Source organism: Carcharhinus amblyrhynchos, chromosome 5 (assembly GCF_965287045.1).
Source record: "Carcharhinus amblyrhynchos chromosome 5, sCarAmb.v2.hapA, whole genome shotgun sequence".
Classification (NCBI taxonomy): domain Eukaryota; kingdom Metazoa; phylum Chordata; class Chondrichthyes; order Carcharhiniformes; family Carcharhinidae; genus Carcharhinus; species Carcharhinus amblyrhynchos.
Genome location: NC_137328.1, coordinates 64,626,674 through 64,643,031, shown reverse-complemented (window position 1 = coordinate 64,643,031; position 16,358 = coordinate 64,626,674). Strand labels below are relative to the sequence as shown.

Genomic DNA, 16,358 nt, shown 5'->3' with positions numbered 1-16,358 from the left:
ATACTTCCAGGATGCATTTAAAAAAAATCTACTCTGGATAATTTTATTTTGATTTGTTGGTCTAGTGGCTGTTGGTGCAAAAAGCAAATGCACCATTAAATATGGTTATATGATGAGCACATTATAGTATTTACTATTTTTTGGTTACTACGGGTTTACAATTTATTTACATAATATTCAAATCATTCAAACCTTTCCAGGCACATTGCCTCAAGATTTAGTTTGCATTTCCTTCTTTTCCACCCTCCTGCTTCATTTTCTTCCCAGCTTTTATTTTATATTTGTTAATAAGTGGTGTGTGGGGGGGTTGCTGGCAAGGCCAGAATTTATTTCCCATTCCTAATTGCCCTTGAGATGGTGATAGGGAACCTCCTTTTTGAACTATTGAAGTCCATGTGGTGTAGCCACAGTGCTGCTAAGGAAGGATCGTCAGGTTTTTAACCCAGTGGCAGTGAAAGAACAGGAATGTATTTCCAGGATGATCGGTGACTTGGGGTGAGGTTGCGGGGAGGTGGTGGTATTCCCATGCATCTGCTGCCTTTAAGTGATAGAATTTGCAGGTGTGGGAAATGTTTTGAGCCTTGGTGAGGTGCACCTTGTAGATGCTGTGACTGTGTGCTGGTGGTGGATGAGATGCTGATTGAGTAGTCTATACTTTTCTGGATGGTGTTGTGCTGAGTATTGTTGCAACTGTATTCATCTAGGCAATCAGAATATTCCATCACCCCCCTGACTTGTGAATGTAGGCTTTGAGTCAGGAGATAAGTTATTGGTCACTGAATTCCCAGTCCTTGGCCTGCTCGTGGTCAGTTTTAACTGGTCCAGTTCAGTTTTGGGTCAATGATGTTAGGGAAAGCAAGGTCATTTTAAGGGGCTTATATTTGTATTGGCAAACATTTAGAGATAAGATATAGTTTTAAGTTGGTTTAATTTTAATGTATCTGTGCCTGGAAGGGTAAAACCTATAGTTAAATTCATGCTGGACAAAGGTGCTTTTATGTGTGGGGGTTGGTTCATCTCCAATTGTATTTCTATAATGCTTAGCAAGGGCTATGGTGTGAAGATTAAAAAGCTAGCTGTGGTTGCTTAGCAACTGGGGGCCTTGTAAGGTACAAAAGCTTTTAAGTTTTAGTTTTAGCTGGATATAGGGCATTTGAAGAAGGACAACAGGAAGTTCACATCTCTCAACTCTGCCAGTAGGAAGACGCGACAGGGCAGGACCTGAGACAGTTTCCCAAAAAAAGTTACTGTCCAGGTAATCAGAAAATTGGGACAGAAAGAATATCTTAAAGATAACTGACATCAAGGGAACAGAGACCAAGGTATTGCTTAGAAGGATTCAAGGAGAGTAAATAATTCGAGGAAGAGTAAACAAATGTTCTGAGTTAAAAAGACAATTGCAGTCACCAGATTTAAGATGGCAATACAAATTTCAGAAAAAAACAGACATTTGATGCCATTTTAATAATGTCTGCCAATCAAGAGCTAAAGCAACTGTGAATAATTTGTACAGCAGTTAAGATAAAAAAAATCCTAAAGGCATGGTGTAGAACCTGGATTCTGGATCCACTGTTAATAGTGAGTGGAAGCTTTGTTTAAGAGTAGTTTGGAAAACCTGGACTGGATTTCAGAACACAGACCACTAATGGAAAGCTTTATTGTGAAAGAAGATTTTGAAGTGTGTTTTGGGAGTGGATTTTGGAAACTCATGTGACAGTCTCCACTGGGGAATTGAGGAGAAATCCATAGACACCAACTTGGATTCAGAGCAGAGCGTGTATTTGACCAGATCCAATCTGTGTGCTTAAACGGTCTGTGTATTACTGAGATCGTTGTATTTTGCACTCTGTCTATATGTGCTAAGAGAGAGTCAGGCATATTGTATCATAACCCAACTTTCATGTTTAATTCTGTTTCTTGTTAAAATTAGTTAGTAGCCCTATGTCTCTCTTCATCTACGTTTTATTAAAAAAAAAGCTGCAGTTTTTCCAGCCAGGATTCCATTCTGCGATCTTCCTGTCCAGTTCTAACATCAACTGGCATCGCAAAAATGATAACCCACAGGATGTTGGTGGTGTGGGGTTGAGTGATGGCAATATTATTGAATGTCAAAGGGAGATGGTTAGATGCTGCCTTTTTTGAGATGGTCTTTGCCTTGCACTTGTGTAACACGTACGCTACTTGCCATTTATCAACCCAAGCTTGAATGTTGTCCAGATATTGCCGCATAGGGGAACAAGCTGCGTAAGCATCTGATGAGTTGCAAAAGGTACTGGACATGTTGCAATTATCCGTGAACATCCCCATTTCCAACCTTATGATGGAAGGGAAGTTATTACTGAAGCAGCTGAAGATGAATTGACCTATAGCACTATTCTGAACTCTTTCAGTGATGTCTTCAGGATGAGATAATTGGCGTTCCACAGCCATTTTCCTGTTTTAATGACACCAACCAGTGGTAGTTTTCCCCGATTCCCATTCACTTTGATATTGCTAGCCTTCCTTCCTACCTTGATGTCTAAGATGCAAGACTTAGTCCCAGATGGGAGAACTCTACCCTGTTCCCTTCTATAGATGCTGCCTGACCTGAGTATTTCCAGCATTTTTTTTGTTTTTATTTCAGATTTCCAGCATTATTTTGCTTTTGTATTAGGAGGACTCTGTTAAGGAGAACAAAATGGTTGCACATGAATTTCCACATCAGTAGTTTTTCAAGATTAGTCTTGACCATTAGTCTAGCACACTGGTCTTGTGAGATAGTAATTTAAATGAATGTAGTCTTCCCACATTTGGAAATTGGTGAAAATAGCATAACTTTTAAAGCTTATCTGAGAAAAATGATGAAACCTGTTGTCAGCTGATGCTGTGGTTGCATTTCCAATTAAAGAGGATAAAGGGAGGTTAGTTCCTCTTAACTGGAAACTTACAAACCACAGCATCAGCTGATCATGATTCCTCTCACCATATCTCAAAGCACTGTTTCCACATTTCTTTTTCTTTTGTTAATAGATCTGGGTTAGCTGAAAAATGTGATCACTGCTGTGCCTCAATTATCTCAGTAGGTTACGCTGCGTAGTTAGTTTTGTTCTCTGTCCTATACTGTTTCCCATACTAGATAGGCAATGTGGATCATTCTCCCACATGCCAAGATTAGGGCTTGGATTTCATCTTGCCACTATGTAGCCACTCAGGATTGACACACTCTGCTTAAAAAGCTGAACCTTTTGTTAAATTCCTATATGAAGTGATAAGTTAACAGAGTATGTAGCCTCTTGCATTGTTGCCATCCTTGATTGGCCTCAGTGTTATTGCTTTATTAGATAATATAAATCCAATTCTATTTTTTAAATATATGGGATTTTTAGGGGTGACTTGGGGATTACATTCTTTGATTCCATCCATTTTTCCCTGAAAAAACAACCCAAAACATTTTATGGTTTTACATGCAAATTTCAGAGGATCACTATTGAACATGACACCAAAGATAATCTCTGCAGCGAGAAACTGGCAGACCCCGTGGAGTTCTCTACCACAGAATGCTATGTACGCCAAGCCACTGAATGTACTCAAAAGATTTGTTTTAGATTTTAATGGCATCAAGAGGCATGGGGAGAAAGCAAGAATATGACATCAGGATCAAGGATCAGTCATGATCACACTGAATAGCAGAGCAGGCCCAAAGAGCTGAATGATCTACTCTTCCTAGTTTTTATGTTTCAATGACCCATTTCACTGATATAGATTATGTAAATAGCCATTTTTTGAAAAAGCGCTATTCAAAGACTCTTGGTTAGTATGGACTGGGATGAGGTGGGGGTCTAGATTGAGCCAGTATTCCCGTTTGTTCCCTGCTTTTTACTCACTCTTCACCACCTGATTGTCAAATTCCTGTCCTGAGCCACAATGACACCTCTCCCAAGTATGGGGACTGTCCCAGCTGACTCTTTGTGTTAGTCCTCCTAGTCCTGGATCTCAGGCCTTGCTCCTTCCCTGTAGCCTTGGCATCAGAACATGGCAGCTGGTCCAGAATGCAGCACAGGAGAGAAATGGCCAGAATGCAAACAAGATAAATGGCAATGCAAATCAGAAAAACAATTCCTAAATAATAAATAACCTTTAACCAAAATATTAAGTGGGGCAACTTAAAGCGAAGACTTGCTGCATTGTAAAATCTAGTAAGTAATTCTGTTGGTGTACATCAATTAATCGATGCTTTGTGTGAAGTGCACTTAAAAATGCTGCGGAAGTCCCATTTTTAATCTCATCACCTCAGAGAATCATTATGTAGAAAACATAGCATTGAATTGCACAGTAATATTCAATCCATTGAAATATCATGATTGTGGGTTTGCAGTAAAAATCACAAGTTTGACAATTTCAGAATCGCAGAAGGAGGCCATTCAGCCCATCATGTCTGCACCAGCTCTCCAAATGAGCATTTCACTCATTTTTCCTGTCTTCTCCCATCACTTTTCACATTCTTCTTATTCAAGTAACTGTTTTACTCCCTTTTGAATGCCTGGAGTAAACCTGCCTCCACCACAAACTAAGAAGTCTCACAACACCAGGTTAAAGTCCAACCAATTTATTTGATTGTAATCCCACAAGCTTTCGGAAATGATGTTCCTTCATCAGGTGTGTGGAAGGTTCTGATCAGAGAAGGGCATATAAAGTCACACACACTTTACAAAATACTGATTAGAATGCAAGTCTTTACAGCTAACCTGCTATTCAAGTCTTAAAGACGCAGACAATGTGAGTGGAGATAGCAGTATTAGCATAGGTTAAAGAAATGTGTTGTCTCCAGACAGGACAGTAAGTGAGATTTTGCAAGCCCAGGCAAGTCATAGGGGTTACAGATGTTCATGTTGCACTTTCTGCAACCCCCATGACTTGCCTGGGCTTGCAAAATCTCACTTACTGTCCTGTCTGGAGCCAACACACATCTCTTTAACCTATGCTAATACTGCTATCTCCACTCACATTGTCTGCATCTGTAAGACTTGAATAGGTTAGCTGTAAAGACTTGCATTCTAATCAGTATTCTGTAAACTGTGTGTGCCTATGCCCTTCTCTGAACAGAACCTTCCACACATCTGATGAAGGAACAGTATTTCCAAAAGCTTGTGGGATTACTATCAAATAAACTGGTTGGACTTTAACCTGGTGTTGTGAGACTTCTTACTGTGTTCACCCCAGTCCAATGCCAGCATCTCTACATCAAATCCACCACACACTCTCAGGCAGTGCATTCCAGACCTTAGACAGCTGCTGTGTCAAAAGCTTTTTTTTCTTGTATTGCATGTACTTCTTCTGCCAATTACTGCCCTCCCCCTCCTCCCCTTGTTCTCGAGCCCTTCACAAGTGGGGACACTTTCTCCCAATCTACTCTGCCCAGACCCCTCGATTTTGAATACGTCCATCAAATCTCTGTCTTCTCTTCTCCAAGGAGCAGAGATTGGAGAAGTTGGTACTATCTTTTTAACTGAAGTTCCTCATCCCCAGGACCATTCTCATGAATCTTTTCTGCACTCTGTCCAATGCCTTCACATCCTTCCTGAAGCGCAATGCCCAGAACTGGATGCAATACTCCAGCTGATGTTAGTTCCCCGCACAATAGTTTTTTTTTTAAGTAGCAACACTATAGGTTTTAACAAAATGAGAAGGTAGCAGAAAGAGAGCAGCTGCATCCAGATGTATAAACTGAAGCTATGCATTTTCCACTCCCCCGTCCTGCAGACTGACCTCATTTCGCTGACAGTAAGTGCTTCAGACACAGTTTTGTATGTCTCATTTCAAAACGTTCAGGATTTATTTTATCTGAACAGGAAAGTCCCATTCCACTTCTAACCAATGGGATGATATTTTCAAAATCATTTGACTAAGACACGACTTTCCAATACTGGACATGTTTGTTTAATCTAATTTAATTTTACAGAAGAAAATATCATTTTAGCAGGATTTATCTTCAGTATTCCGAGTGGTGGAAATAATTTTTCTTACTGCAAAGACGACAAGATGCTAAACAACTATCAAAACAAAAATTGCTGGAAATACTCAGCAGGTCATTCAGCAACTGTGGGGGGAGAGCGAGAGAGAGAGAGATCTCCATTAATCCTGTTTCTGATTAAAGATGCTGTCTGACCTGCTGAATATACAAGGAACAATACAGCACAGGAACAGGCCCTTCAGCCCACTAAGCCTATGCCAATACATGGTTTCTATCCCTCTGTTCATTTCCTGTTCATCTGTCTATCATGATAGATGTTGAACGTTGCTAATTTGACTGCTTCCAACATGTCCATTGGTGGTGCGTTCCAGGCACCCATCACCCTGTGTGGATAAACTTTCCCCACACGTCCCTCCAAACCTCTCAGCTTAAATCTGTGCCCTCTTGTAGTTGATCCTTCCACCCTGGGAAAACCATCTACTATCCACCCTATCTTTTTCCCTCATTACATTGTAATTGTCTAACAAGTTGCCCCTCAGTCTCCGTCTTTCCAGTGAAAATAATTCAAGTTTATCTCCTCAAACCTAAAAACTGCCCAGGATAAGGCAACATCCTGGTAAACCTTCTTGGCAACCTCTCCAAAGCATCCATGTCTTTCTGGTAGTGTGGCAACTAGAACTGCACACAAATGTGGCCTAAAGTTTTTTTTACAGCATTTTAGGTTTGTATTTCTGGAATCCGCAGTACTTTTCTTTTTTGTATGAAATAATTACCTTGTCTTTAATATTCTTACAGATGCACGAAATAGATAAATACTAATGCAACATTTAATACAAGCATTATTTTGATTCTTAATTCACAGCTTGGTGCCATTATTGCAGCTGCATGTCTGGCTTGTAACATTTTGTTACAATTAATGATAAAGGATTAGTTTGTAAGTTGGTTTAAGATTCAGAGGCTATAAACCCAACACATTTAGAATATGAATTTTATAGGTGTGAGCACAAATCAAGTTTAAAAAAAGTTGTTAAATAATCTCAAAGCTAATTCAAACAAAAGTAAGAGATAGGATCTTGTGAAATGATATTCCCATTCTGACCCATAAAACTAGTGTTTATTTTACAAGTTTAGCATTACTGCAAACTGGTTTCAGTTTTACTTCAACACTAATCTTCAGTTTAAATTTAGTATCAGTGCCAAATTTGACTCTTTCTAGGGAAGTCAGAGCAGATTTGAGTCTGCGCTGATCGGTGGCCACTTTTCTAAATTTCTATAACATTGATGTAACTGAATGGTGGAAACTCCACTCCATTTGTGATGTGCAAATTTTAAGCACTCAGCACAGGTGCAATCACGTTCACATGCAGACTTTTTACCAATCCAAAGCAACAGAAGTTTCAGCCTGGCACAATGTAGACTTTGTCTATTGGTTACTGCCTGGCTGGAACGCCTGTTGCGGCTGAGATACATACAGTAATTTGCAGCCATGGCCCCATTTTTCTGGTCCTCAAGATCACGTTTTGCACATCCTCAATGTACGTGTCAACTCCTCCTCTTTGCTAGCCACATTGTGCTATACTTGCATTATTAGTTAGCTGTGCGTTTTCACCCATGAATGTCTGGGTGAAAATGATCCAAGGCGGCGATATGGGCTGTTTTGATTTATTATTGTCACGTATTAGCATGCAGTGAACAGTATTGCTTCTTGCACGCTATACAAACATACAAAGCATACTGTTCATAGAGAAGGAAATGAGAGAGTACAGAATGTAGTGCTACAATCATAGCTAGGGTGTAGAGAAAGATCAACTTAATGCAAGGTAAGTCCATTCAAAAGTCTGATAACAGCAGGGAAGAAGCTGTTGAGTCAGTTAGTACGTGACCTCAGACTTTTGTATCTTTTTCCCGAAGGAAGAAGGTGGAAGAGAGAACGTCCGGGATGCACAAGTCCTTAATTATGCTGGTTGCTTTGCCAAGGCAGCAGGAAGTGTAGACAAAGTCAGTAGATGGGAGGCTGGTTTGATGATATATTGGGCCACATTCATGACTTTTTATAGTTCCTTGCAGTCTTGGGCAGAGCAGGAGCCATGCCAAGCTGTGATACAACTAGAAAGAATGTTTTCTATGGTGCATCTGTAAAAGTTGGTGCGAGTTGTAGCTGACATGCCAAATTTCCTTAGTCTCCTGAGAAAGTAGAGGCATTGGTGGGCTTTCTTAACTATAGTGTCCAACTGGGGACCAGAACAGGTTGTTGGTGATCTGGACACCTAAAAACTTAAAAGCTCACAACCCTTTTTACTTCATCCCCATTGATGTACACAGCTGCACGTTCTCCTTTACGCTTCCTGAAGTCAATGACAATATCCTTCATTTTGTTGACATTGTGGGAGAGATTATTGCCGCTGCACCAGCTCGCCAGATTCTCTGTTTCTTCCTGTACTCTGGTCATTGTTTGAGATCCGACCCACTACAGTGGTGTCATCAGCAAACTTGAACATTGAATTGGAGAGGAATTTGGCTACACAGTCATGGATGTATAAAGGAGTGTAGTAGGGAGCTGAGAACACTAGGGCACTGGCGTTAAGGATGATTGCGGAGGTGGTGTTCAGACTTTTGAGCAGAATGCTCCTTTCTGAAATTTCATTTTAAATATCTCAATGTTCCTTCCCAAACTTTTAAATCAATGAGCCTATAATTGCCCTTTAATACCTAGTGATCATGCATCATATCTGAGCCTTCAAATTAGCATTGACCAGACAGAAAATTATCTTGGGGGAAGTGAAAAAGGAAGAGGGACAAGAGTTGAACAGATGGGAATCATTGAGTGCAAAAAAAATTGCGCAATTCAAAACTTATGATTTAATTTTACAGTGATTAAGTTTCAAGTAATGCATTCCACATACTTCACTTTGAAATATTAGCAATATTCAACTGGTGATCACTATCATTGACCATACAGAAATAGGGGAAAAAAAATCGGTACCAATGCGATTGCTTCAGCAATTCTAATTCTACAGGAGGTATAACGGTATAGCGGCCAAGTTACTAGATTAGTAAGCCAGAGGCCTGAACTAATGGTCAAGCGACAAGAGTTCAGATTCCACAATAGCAGCTACGTGCTTTAAATTATGGTAGTTTAAATCAAGTTTTATCCATATTGCCCTTGAAAGAGGTTCATACAGACCAGGAGATGGCTAGAGTTACCTAGATGTAAGACACATATTAAATAATTTAAAAAAGGAACTTGGGATGGGATAGGAAGAAGAGTACATGCAGACAAAGGAAACCAGTAATCCCTTTTCTGAGATATTCTTCTAGAACGAGGAACAGCATTTTACACAAACAGTGTAAGTTTCTTAAAGGGACTACGTTACTGTTTCATCAATCTTCCCACTACCTTCTTGGGCAGTGATGGGATGAAACACCAAATTGCTCTAAGAGAATCAGTATAAATGGATCCTCTTCAATCACATGTTGCAAATTTCATGAAGCTTCGGTTAACAACACCAGGACTCATCATCAAATTGACATTAACCTGAACTGCCAGATATGCAGCTCCAGTTGTTTATGGTTACCTACTTTTACATTCTCCCTGAGAGTTTATCATGCAAAAGTAAATAAAGCTTTCACGTTTTAAGTATTTCAAATATTAGCTCAATGGTAGCAGTTTGCACTGCTGAGGGAGTGCTGTACTGGAGGTGCTTTCTTTTGGACAAGAAGTTAAACTGAGAAGCTGACTGTCCTCTGCAGTGAATGTAAAAGATCCCACACGAGCTGGTTAAAACTGATCCAAGGAGTTTTCCCAGTGTCTGCTCATTTATTTCAATTTTGTTCTGGAAGCTAATTGTACAAATTGGAGGTTGCATTTCCAACTGGACAACAGTGATTAAACTTCAAAAGTACTTTATCGAACATGACAACATACTGTGATCATGATAGGCCCAATATAAATAAAGTTCTTTCTTTCATCAACAGTCACATCTAGACAGAAATACTATCAATGATTTTAGTCAGGAAAGAATTCAGGCCTTCTATGTAGAAACTAAAATGCCTCCACTTCTTCTGGCAAGTAACAGAAAATTCTAGGTAGAGATAGTTAATCTCAGTTAACATCTGGTCTTTATTTTCCTGCCAAAGTGAACTATTCATAGTTACAAATAAAGCATAACTGTTATTCAAAGTATGCTACTAGTGTACAGAATTGCTGAAGTACTGTTCCACAACCTATGTGAGAACAATGGTTCCAGGTTGAGGAACAATTTGAAGAGATTTAAACAGTAATACATAATACAGTTGTAGCTTTAGACAGTTCCAACGAGGAATTTTTATGATTGCCACACGATAACAAAAAACATTAAATTGCAAACTGTGTCTATGTCTAAAAATCTGAACAAGTATCTTTACTATGAAGCACAAAGCTGACACATTTACAACGCAAGTACCCTACAAGATTTCCTGTTAATTTTACATCAAAAACATCTAACACTAAACCACACCGTAACAGCACTTCCTCCTCATTCAAATTGTGGCAAAATAATACTTTGAGAGAAAAAAAACTATGAGAATTTTGCAGTTTGCACTAAGTTATAAGAAACATTTTGGTTTCAACACAAATGAACCAAAACCTTTTCTTTAGTTAGCTTCTTGAATAAGGAGATACTTTTTGTACCATTCTCAACAGTTTTTCCAGTTTGGCCAGTTTATTATGGGCTTACTTTGTTTAAATTTGCACACTTTGCAAGCCAGACAACAATAATGCCTACTACGTAGCAACAGGCAAATAAAATGAAATTTGTACAATATTTGATCTAGAATCCCTGTGCAATGAGCAAGGCAATTTGTAGAGCTGCAAGGGTAACAGTTTACAACCAGCATTACTCTGTGGCTTTTTTGTTATTCTTTCATGGGACATGGGCGTCACAGGCTGGCCAGCATTCATTGCCCATCCCTCTTCGCCCGAGGACAGTTGAGAATCAACCACATTGCCGTTTAAACAAAATACACCTTCTGCTGGAGGATATCAAAATTTTGAAAACACGAATGTTGATTATCATTAAAAAACAGACTAAGGTAGCTAGCTACACCTCATTGTGTTGCTGCAAAGTAGTTTTGGGTTCATAGTGACAAGCAGCACAGTATGATTGTAGCCAAATCAAAATCTCATGTGAAAAACAAAATAAGGTCATGACAACTTAGTCTTTGCACTGGTTGTAATGTACCCCTGAAATGGAGTGCGAGGTATATTTATTTGAATTTTAACTTGAACATCGTTGAAAGAACATCCACTGGATCACACATCACCTTCCAATCAACTCTTTCACCATGGTATATTTGTGAGATTTTAAATATAGGTTCTTGTAACCACGTTACAATAGGGAAATTAACTCACAAATAGATCAGATGTTCCTCGACAGCTCATTAATTCTCAACGGCCTCCCCTATCCGAGAAACTCGAAACAGGACCAAATATTTTCCCAATTAGTGAAATGGGGAGAAGTCAGGATGTATATATATTATATATAGGGCAGAATATACATCACTTCTCAGTAACCCAACCTCCTGCACCAGACTGAAATTCTTAGCTTGAACAACATCTTCAACTCCACTCGCTTTCGCCAAATAAAACATGTTGGTTTGGGAACCAGGTTGGGTCCTAGATAAGCCTGTGCAGGATTATGTGGAACACGACTATTCTGGTCCTATCAATCCCCTCTCTTACATTCTTTTCTGTTACACTGATGACTGTATCTGTGTTGTTTCCTCTCTCATGTGATATTGCAACATTTTACTTCCATTGTTGCCCTTCCCCATCTCAGAATCTTCATTTCCTTTCCTCAACCCAGCTCCAATTTGGGAACAGGCTATCCACTGACATTTAATATATAATCACTGACTCCCATTGTTACCATGACTGCATTTCTTCCTACTTTGTTTTTATTTCATTTTTGAAAGAGCTGTCCAGTTTAATCCCACATACAATAACCCTCCCTGCAATTTGGCCCACCTCATGTACATGCCCAAACATCTTAAAGTTTCTTGGAATCTAATTCTACACATGCTCAGTCAGTGCATTGAAGATAGTAACAACACTTCATATTCTCCTCTATTTCCTTTGCCAATTATTTGGCATCAGTGGCTTCTGGTTATTGATTCACTTGCTAGTGAAAACACTTGCTCTGTCAAACCAATCCTCAATTATGAAAATCTCTTGAGCTGAGTGACAGGAAAATGTTTGCAATCAGAGGAAGCTGAATGTCCTTGTGCATTTCTTAAATCCTTTCATGGGATGCGAGCCCCGCTGACAAGGTCAGTGGTTACTGCTCAACCCCAACTGCCTTTGAGAAGACAATGAAACATTTCTTGAACTGCTGCAGTCCACTTAGTGTAGATACATGGAAACATAGAAAATAGGGGCAGGCCATTCAGCCATGTGAGCCTGCTACACCCTTCATTATGATCATGGCTGATCATCCAAATCAATAGCCTGCAACAGCCTTCCCCCCCCTTATCCTTTGATTCCCTTGTCCAAGAGCCATGCCTAACTCCTTCTTGAAAATACAATCTTTTGGCCTCAATTGCTTTCTGTGGTAGTGAATTCCACAGACTGGCCACTCTCTGGGTGAAAAGCTCTCTTCTCATCTCAGTCTTAAAAAGGGTTATCCCACATCCTCAGACTATGACTCTTTGATCTGGACACCCCTGCCATTGGGAACACCTACCCTGTCTAGCTCTGTTAGAATTTTATCAGTTTCTAGAAGATCCCCCGATTCTTCTGAACTCCAGCAAATACAATCCTAACTGACCAAATCTCTCCTCATGCATCAGTCCCACCATCCCAGGAATTAGTCTACTAAACCTTTGCTGCCCTCCCCTTAGAAGAAGAATATCGAGTATTCCAGGTGTGGCCTCACCAAGGCCCTGTACAATTGCAAAAACACATCCCTGCTCCTGTAATCAAATCCTCTCACTATGAAGGCCAACATGCCATTTGCCTTCTTTACCGCCTGCTGTACCTGCATGCTTACCTTCAGTGACTGGTGCACAAGGACACCCAAGTCTCATTGCACATTCCCCTCTCCTAATGTACAGCCATTCAGATAAGAATCTACCATCCTGTTTTTGGCAAAGTGGATAATCTCACATTTATCCACATTTTAATGAATCGGCCATGCATTTGCCCACACACTTAGCTTGTGCAAACCACACTGAAGCATCTAGGCAGGCTCAGCACAACTCACCTTCCCATGCAGTTTTGTGTCATCTACACATTTGGAGATACTACATTTAGTTCTCACATCCAAATCATTAGTATACATTGTGAATAGCTGGAGCCCTAGCACTGATTCCTGTGATACCCCACTAATCACTGCAATTTGGTAAAAGATTTGTTTAGTTGTCCTCTGTTTCCTGCCTGCCAACCAGTTTTCTATCCATCTCAATATACTATCCGCAATCCCATGCGCTTTAATTTCTTATGTGGAACTTGTTGAAAGCCTTCAGAAACTCTACTGGCTCCCCTTCAACTCTACTAGTTACATCCTCAAAGAATTCCAAAGGATTTGTAAAGTAGCATTTCCCTTTTGTAAATCCATGCTGACTCTGTCCAATTCTATTTTTCCAAGTGCTCTGCTATAAAATCTTTGATAATGGACTCTAGCATTTTCCCCATTAGCGCAGCAGGCTGATTGGTCTATAATTCCTTGCTTTCTCTCTACTTCCCTTTTTAAATTTTGGGGTTACATTGGAATAGCTCCTAGAGACTGGAGAAACTATTCCAGAGTCTATAGAATCTTGAAAAATGACCACCAATGCATCCAATATTTCTAGGACTACTTCCTTAAGTATTCTGGGATCTAGATTTTCAGGCCCTGGGGATTTATCGGCCATCAGTCCCATCAATTTCCCTGAAAATGGTAGGAAGGACTATTACTTACGTGGTGAAAAACTGCAGCAGGCGACGGTGCAGAGGGACCTCGGGGTCCTTGTGCATGAGTCGCAAAAACCCAGCCTGCAAGTGCAGCAGGTGGTCAGGAAGGCGAATGGGATGCTGGCCTTCATAGCGAGGGGGATTGAATATAAAAGTAGGGAGGTCTTGCTGCAGCTGTATAGGGCATTGGTGAGGCCGCAGCTGGAGTACTGTGTGCAGTTTTGGGCGCCGCACCTGCGCAAGGATATTTTGGCCCTGGAGGGAGTGCAGAGGAGGTTTACTAGGCTGATACCGGAGTTGAGGGGGTTGAGCTATGAGGAGAGGCTGAATAAACTAGGCTTGTACTCGTTAGAGTTTAGAAGAATGAGGGGAGATCTCATTGAGACGTATAAGATGATGAATGGGATGGATAGGATAGAGGTGGAAAGACTCTTCCCGCTCAAAAAAGACAGTAGGACTAGGGGGCACAGCCTCAAGATAAAGGGGGGGCGGTTCAGAACGGAGTTGAGGAGGAACTTCTTCACTCAAAGGGTGGTGAATCTCTGGAATTCTCTGCCCGTTGAAGTGGTGGAGGCTGCCTCGCTAAATATTTTTAAGAAGCGGGTTGATGGGTTTTTGATAAGAGAGGGGATTAAGGGTTATGGGGAGAGGGCGGGAAAGTGGAACTGAGCCACGGCAGATCAGCCATGATCTTATTGAATGGCGGGGCAGGCTCGAAGGGCCAGATGGCCTACTCCTGCTCCTATTTCTTATGTTCTTATGTTCTTAAACCATTTCTCTACTAATACTGATTTCCTTCAGTTCCTCCCTCTCTCAAAACCCTGTGTTTCTCAACATTTCTGGTATGTTATTTATGTTCTCCTTTGTGAAGGCAGACCTAAAGTATGTATTTAGTTGGTCAGCCATTTATTTGGCCTCCATTACGAATTACCCTGTTTTTTAATAATTCCTAAAAGAAACTCAGTTTTTATGTTCCTGCAAGCTTATTCTCGTGCTCTATTTTCCTAGTCTCGTTCAATCCCTTGGTCCCCTTTGCTGAATTCTAATCTAGTCCCAATTGCCAGGTATGTTGTTTTCATTGGCCAATTTCCATGCCTCTCCCTTGGATTTAATACAATTTCTAACCTCCCTTGTAAGCCATGATTTGGCCAGTTTTCCCTTTGGCACCAGACAGAAATAAACAGACTGTGTGTGAGAAATAAATAATTCTTGTAGTTCCATAAGACCATAAGCCATGGGAGCAGAATTAGGCCACCCAGCCCAACGTGTCTGCTCCACCATTCAATCATCGCTGATATTTTTCCCATCCTCATTCTCATGCCTTTTCCCCATAACCCTTGATCCCCTAATCTCTCTGCCTTAAGGACACTCAATGACCTGGCCTCCATAGCCTTCTGTGGCAAAGAGTTCCACAGCTTCACCACTCTCTGACTGAAGAAATTCCTCTTCATCTCTGTTTTAAAGGATTGTCCCTTTATCCTGAGGTTGTGCCCTCTAGTTCTAGTTTTTCCTACTAGTGGAAATGTCTTCTCCACTCTATCCAGGCCTTGTAGTATCCTGTAAGTTTCAATAAGATCCCCCCTCATCCTTCTAAACTCCAAGTACAGATCCAGAGTCCTCAACTGTTCTGCATATGACAAGTTCTTCATTTCAGAGATCATTCTTGTGAACCTCCTCTGAACCTTTTCCAAGGCCAGCACATCCTTCCTTAGATATGGGGCCCAAAACTGCTCACAATACTCCAAAGTTTACCCACGCATCTTTAAATGTTTGCCATTGCCTATCCACTGTCATCCCTTTAATCTTCCAGTTCCATCATAGCCAATTCACAGCTCATACTATCGTAGTTTCCTTTATTAAGATTCAGGACCTAGTCTCAAAATCAACTGTGTCACTCCCCATCTTGAAGAATTTTATATTATGATCATTCATCCCCAAGGGATCTCACACAAGTAGATTGTCAAACTTTCTTATTGTACCCTTTTCCCTTTGGTGTTTCTCAACTCCACCGATACAGATTCCACATCATCAGAGCTAATATCTTTCCTCACTATTACGTTAATTTCCTCTTTAACCAGCAATCAACTCCACTGTTTTTCCTTTTTGTCTGTCCTTCCTAAATATTGAATATCCCTACATGTTCATTTCCATCCCTGGTCACCCTGCAGCCATGTCTCCATAATCCCAACTATATCATACCTATTTATATCTATCTGCATAATTAATTCATCCACTTTATTGTGAATGCACTGCTATTAAGACCTTAAGGATTGTCTCTTTAACATTACTTGTCCTGTTTCCACTATTTTTCACTGCAGCCTTGTTTTGATTCTGGCCCTTGTTTTCTTATTCCCCTTGTTGTCTTTTGTTCTTGATCGTGATTCCCCCTCCTCTTATTCCGTGCACAGATTCCCACCCCCTGCCATTTTAGTTTAAACCCTCCTCAACTACTCTAACAAATACTCCCTTATGACATGGGGG

The 16,358-nt window shown here is 40.5% G+C and overlaps 1 protein-coding gene across 1 annotated transcript in view; it reads right to left on the bottom strand.

Moving 5' to 3' along the window:
• The window catches only part of LOC145343080 (E3 ubiquitin-protein ligase MARCHF3-like), a 75,788-nt gene that overhangs the window by 35,602 nt on the left and 23,828 nt on the right, over positions 1-16,358 (bottom strand). The window lies entirely within an intron of this gene.